The 6,136-nt window shown below is 38.2% G+C and overlaps 1 protein-coding gene across 1 annotated transcript in view; it reads right to left on the bottom strand.

Moving 5' to 3' along the window:
• grk5l (G protein-coupled receptor kinase 5 like) overlaps positions 1–6,136 on the bottom strand; it is an 821,722-nt gene that overhangs the window by 256,871 nt on the left and 558,715 nt on the right. The gene's annotated exons all lie outside the window — the stretch shown is intronic.

Genomic DNA, 6,136 nt, shown 5'->3' with positions numbered 1-6,136 from the left:
GAATTTAAATATCAGTAGATGTAACAGAATGTTCTCCAAATACTTCCACTTATGTTCTTACTGTGGTGCGGCCCACGCCAAAATTATTTGCCAGTCTTTAGAGCAAACAATAATTTTTTTTTAAAAAAGTATCTGTATTACCTGTGAATATTCCAAACCTTGCTCTAGAACTACGTTCTCACACCGATACTATATTCTATGATTTTCTCATTTTAGGTCTAACCCACCGATTCCACCTAGGTATCTCATCTCTCTCTTCTCTCTGAGTCTCTTTTGCCCTAATCTGCAGTCTGCTATTACTGAACCTGAAACTGTTGATTATCTTATTTAAAAAAATCATCAAAAATAACTTTATGATCGCATCATTCATGGCTCCTCCCCTCAATGTCCCACGGATTAGCCTCATAGGCGTCGCAACTCGAACATTTTCTGGCAAAAAATATCTAATAATTAGGCCCAACACAATTCTGTTTTTCCTAGCATTAACAGCACTATTCCACTAAATGAATATTCACTTAACTACCACGACTTCATGCAAGCTATCTTTCTCATCAAAATAGCTGGTCTCAATGCCTGGCTAGCTAAAGAAGACATTTCGTCTGCCGATAAAATCTTGCCAATCCACCCAGATTTTTGGCATCTTTTTGGCATTCATTGGTGTTCCCAATTCTATTTTACAGCCCGATTAACTTTTGGATGCAAAAATATTGGAAATAATGTCAGAAGCCTTGTGCTGGATTTTGTATAATAATTACGAAATCCCACACATCATTCACCTTCTTGACGATTTACTCATAATTTCTCCACCGTCTTTACCTCCAGCTAAACACCTAGCAATCACCCATCAGGTTTTTATTAATCTAGGAATTCCTCTCGCAGAGAAAAAAACTTCAGGACCCAGCAGTTTGTTTGAATTTCTGGGCATTTACCTAGACTCACACAAATTCCAAGCTTCCCTCCCTAAAAAAAAATCTACCGAATCATTTCCCTATCCCAAATATTCCTAGAAAAACAGCTATTCTTGGCCATCTCAGTTTTGCCATGTGCATTATTCCTTAAGGCCGTCCATTCATTACTCACCACCTCCAACTCTCCATTACAGTTCATGGTTTAGAAGAAACAATCCTTCTCTCTAAACCCAGTCACGAAAAACTAAGCTTATGGATCTCCTTTCTCAAGCAATGGAACAGCTGTTTCTTTTTCTACAGCGACTTAGTAGCATCCCCCATAGACATTAATTAATTCACAGACACGACCCTGTCAGTCGGTTTCGGAGATTTCTATAAAGGGCGTTGGTTTGCCGCCACATGGACACCCCAGTTGACTTCCATTCCAAAAACCAAAGTTCTTCAGCCCTCTTTGAACTCCACCCAATGCTTGCAGCAGCCATCCTGTGGGAAGATGAATGGTCCACATCAAGCATCTTCGTTCATTCCAATAATGAAGCTACTGTACACTGCATTAATAAAGGGCGTTCCCTCTCCCCTTCAATAATGTCGTTTATAAGATGGCTCACCTGGATATCTGCTAAAAAACAATTTATCATGACTGCTAATACTGGTTGCAAAAATCAAATTGCTGACTTTCTCGTTTTTCTTTCCAGATATTCTGGCTATTGGCCACGGAGGCAGACCCCCATTCAACGTCTGTCCCTCCGTATTTTCTGTGAAAACGGAAGTGATATTGCCATAAACCACCCTTTTACAATCTCCGCCAAACCTCCCTATCATCTTACAAGTAGTAGCCGCTAGAACCCTCCATTCATACCTTTTACACCCTCCCTCCTTTTAAACGGCTTTAAAAAACCCTACCATCCCGATACTCTCAGCTTCCCTCTTAGCACCCAGTCACCACTAGAGCCCATTATCCATTTTCCTTATCTTGCCATATTATATCCATCACCCGGATATAGCTTCAGTCTCCTTGCGCACCATAGCCCTCCCGCAGGAGCCTCTCTTTTTCCTCATCTTTCCATTTTATATCCAGCAGCTGGATATAGCTCCAGTTTCCTTGCTTAAGTAAAATACGCAGCTGCTGTCTGGACCGATTAATTACTTCATTCTGATGAGTTTACTTACATATGTCTTGTTTTAGCTATTTTGGTCCGTTTAGAAACTTTGCCGTGTGAAAGCGAACCGCACCAAGAACATAGAGCAGCAATGTAGCAATTTTAATCCCTGTTTTGGAACAAATAAATTAACAGGTGTGTAAGCACCATAAGACTTTGTTTTAAATCAACAATTTCAAACCTCAAAGATCATTAGTGTTTATTAAATGATAGGTTATAAAAGTACTTTATAAGGTTTTGTTTATTCATCTGACAATATCAAAGAGTTAAAGACTGATACTAGGGATATAAAAGTGGCTAGCAACTCACAAACATTTGAATCTATTAGAATCAAGAAATCAATATTTTAGTCTCAGGCCTACACAGGTGTTACATAATATTATTGAATATGATATTTTTAAACTATTTTTGTAAAAACTAATACTCTTACCCCCATTTTCACAGAAAAGGCTTAAGCCTAGTCCCCGGACTAAAATGTAAGTTTGAGCGGTTTCAACTGAATTAACATAGCACTGATTTGTAAATATATCAGTGCCTTTTTTGTCTCAAGATGCACACCAGTAATATTTTTTTCTAAGCATGTTCATAAAAATTACTTAAATGTGCTAATTGAACTATGGCCTAAGGCTAGTCTAAGCCCTGTCTGTGAAACCGGGCCTTAGTTTTTTTAATGCTTTCCTTATTCAGTATTACTAGAGAGGTGTGTCCAACAGTTTTAAAAAATCAATTTAACTGAAAAGACCATAGCTTGTTCATGCTTAAATCTTTTTTTTTTTTCAGAGGACTTAGCTGAGCTTTTCATCCCGCAGCTGTCTCCAGTTGGCACCAAAAAAAGTATAATAGAAAACAGGATAGTTTGTTTCTGGAAGGACTGGATTCTAGGTGTGTTTATTGGTTATATCATAGGTCTTCAATCTTGTTTCTGAGGACCCACTCTCCTGTAAAGTTTGTTTCCAACCGGCTTTATTGCACCTGCTTACAATTTTCAAGCAGTCTTGGGGAGCTTAATTGGCCACTATAGGTGTGTTTGATAAGGGTTGCAGATAAACTCTTTGGGATAATGAGTCCCCAGGAACAGGGTTGAAGACCACTTGGTTATATTATACATAGTTTACAATCATTAACATCACCAGTGTTTTTAATGATTTTCATCTAGTTTTCCTGACCCCCACAATATCTTATTGCAGGAATATCTGCACAAAAAATATTTCAAATTAAAAACCAGATGTTCTGCTTTTACACACAAAAAACTCACTCTAGCTCAGGGGTGGGCAAACTCGGTCCTGGAGGGCCGGTGTCCTGCACAGTTTAACTCCAACCCTAATCAAACACACCTGCTTATAGATTTCTTGTGATCTTAAAGACACTGATTAGCATGTTCAGGTGTGTTTGACTAGTGTTGGAACAAAACTCTGCAGGGACACCGGCCTTCGAGGTTCAAGTTTGCCCATCCCTGCTCTAGACTCATGCATTTCATGCATTGTTATAGGTGTGGGTATAATCACATACATAAAAAAATAAATAAAATGAAAAATTGTTCTTTATTTCTTTGATGATTGTGATTATACAATCTTAGTCCATGACATTATAAGTCTATAGATTGCTATAGAAACAGTTGACTGTTCAAACCTAAATATATATATATTTTAAAATCCTGATCGGAGTATTCATAAACAAAATTTGTTACAGTAATAAATGCCAAATAAAGGGGTAATGTTTTTTTTTGTAAGAAGAAAATCCATATTTAAAAGTTAAATGAAAACCTGTATAATATTTTTATTTTTATATTTTTTCTCAAAGGGCACATCATCTTTCTTTAAGCCAGGTTTTGGCTTTTGCTTCTGGTTCAACCTCTATTGCCAGGCTGGGTTTCCCTGTTGAACCAGCACTTGAGTTCTTGCATCAACAGGATAATGAGCTAGACAAAATTTTTCCAGAAGCAAATACATGTATACATGTTTTGAGGCTGCCCATGCATCGAGTATTTGATGACTTAGAGATTTACAAGTAGGAGGGTATTTCACAGGCCCCCACATTTGGGGTAATGTAGTTCAGTCATTGGCAACCCCATTGAGTCATTGGTGACGCAACCCCATTACATATTGTTCTTTTTTGTTTCTTGTGTTCGTTGTCATTTTTTTGTGTGTGTGAATATAGTGGTGAATAAAAGAGCCTCAGTAAGCAGATCTCACGTGAGGATTATGAGAAATACTACAGTAAGTACTTTACTAATCAATCAGTATTTGATGCTTTTTTTGTGGAGTTGCAACAATAAGTTCACGCACACACATAGCAGACACACAAACACAAAGCTCAGACATGTAGCGCAGACACACACAAACATAGCATAGACACGTAGCGCATACACACACACATAGCACAGACACGTAGCACACACACACACACATAGCACAGACACGTAGCGCAGACACTAGGGTTGGGCATCTAAGCTATAATGCCGATCCGATACGCATCTCGATACAAAGAATACGATCCGATATATTAGCAATACATTTGTGACATATTGCGATGCAACACGATACGATTCACACCCATATCACGATACGATGCGATATTTCAGCACTAATTAGATCAAGTTTATGAGATTATGTGAAAGAGGATGCTGTGCCATTGAATGAGTTTGATTATTTATTAACCAAGCAAAACCAAGACTTTTTTTTACAAACTGGCTCTTCTCTCAGAGCCAGTGTCAGTTTACAGTAGAGGGCCATTTTAGAACATATAGCACATATTATTTAAGTATTTTCAAGATAAACAGAATGTATAAGTGCAATATATATTAAAAAAATATGTATATATTTGCACTTTTTCAACATAAATAAATTTAGCATTGCACAACAAGAATTGTGATTTAACTTTTCAACTATGAAAACAAGTTTTACAAAGATATATTTTGCCACTGATTATTCAAAACTTAAGGTCGTGAACTAGCAGTGTTATGCTGCTTTGAAACATCACTGTCACTGTAAACAACAGGCTAATAAAAATATAACAAACCAGCAATCTTCTTGCTGTGAGGTGGTTAAACTACCCACTGTGCCACCGTGACACGCAATTATTTTTATCATTATTATTATTAATATTATTATTATTATAATTAAATAAAAATTAACAGGAGGAGGTGTTTAAAACCTTCGTTCTCCGTGACACTAGGCTGAATATCTTTGCAGATGGACAATGCAATAGCATTCGTTATTGGCGTAGAGCGAGCAGAACTGTTGCGCATGGAAAAAAAACTTGCAATGCTTTTCTCACCACTTTTGGAGCTGGTGGCTACAGTTGAAGCAGTGCGAAAGCCGGGGATGCAGGAACACTGGAAGATGCTTTCACAACAACACCGTGGCGCCGCTTCAAGTGAGATTTCAGATTAGTCGTACTGCCCGCGTATTTTACAGATGCGCGGCACATTTTGCAAATTGCATCTGTCCTGTCATGTCGTCCATCCTTAAATCCATAATGTTGCTTGCCATACTTTAGATTTAAAACTCAGTGGGGAATAAAATGTTTGTTTTGCTTCTCGCGCTTTCTGAGGGCGCACCACTAGCTTCATCCGCACACCTGATACACTGAGTTGTAGTGTGTGCACATCCGCAAATCCGTTGCTGAGGCTTACTTTATGTAGGTCGATTAAATTATGCGCCAAAACAGGTTGACAACACTTGTTAATAAATAAAAAATACATTCTATATTAAAAATATAAGCTGTATCTCGGAAAAATCGATGCATCTCGCAAAAACCGATGCATCTCGATTTGCTTCCAAAATTTCATTCATCCTCTGCTGCTCAACCGATGCACTCGCATCGTGCACACGCATGACCGCGTATCAATACATATCGGTTAATCTTCCCATCCCTAGCAGACACACACATACATAGCGTAGACATGCAGACACACACACACACGAGACAGTGAGAGAGACGCGGCTGTGCTGATGAAGTGAATCGCTGTACTTCATTACACACGTGCACACGTTTTAAAACATGTTAAACTTGTACAACTCACTTTTGATCACGTCTGATGATGATTGATGATCCTAGCAAACTGAA

This window comes from Danio rerio, chromosome 8 (genome assembly GCF_049306965.1).
Source record: "Danio rerio strain Tuebingen ecotype United States chromosome 8, GRCz12tu, whole genome shotgun sequence".
Lineage (NCBI taxonomy): Eukaryota > Metazoa > Chordata > Actinopteri > Cypriniformes > Danionidae > Danio > Danio rerio.
The sequence above is the reverse complement of the archived record's forward strand: the minus strand, read 5'-3'. Positions and strand labels throughout refer to the sequence as shown.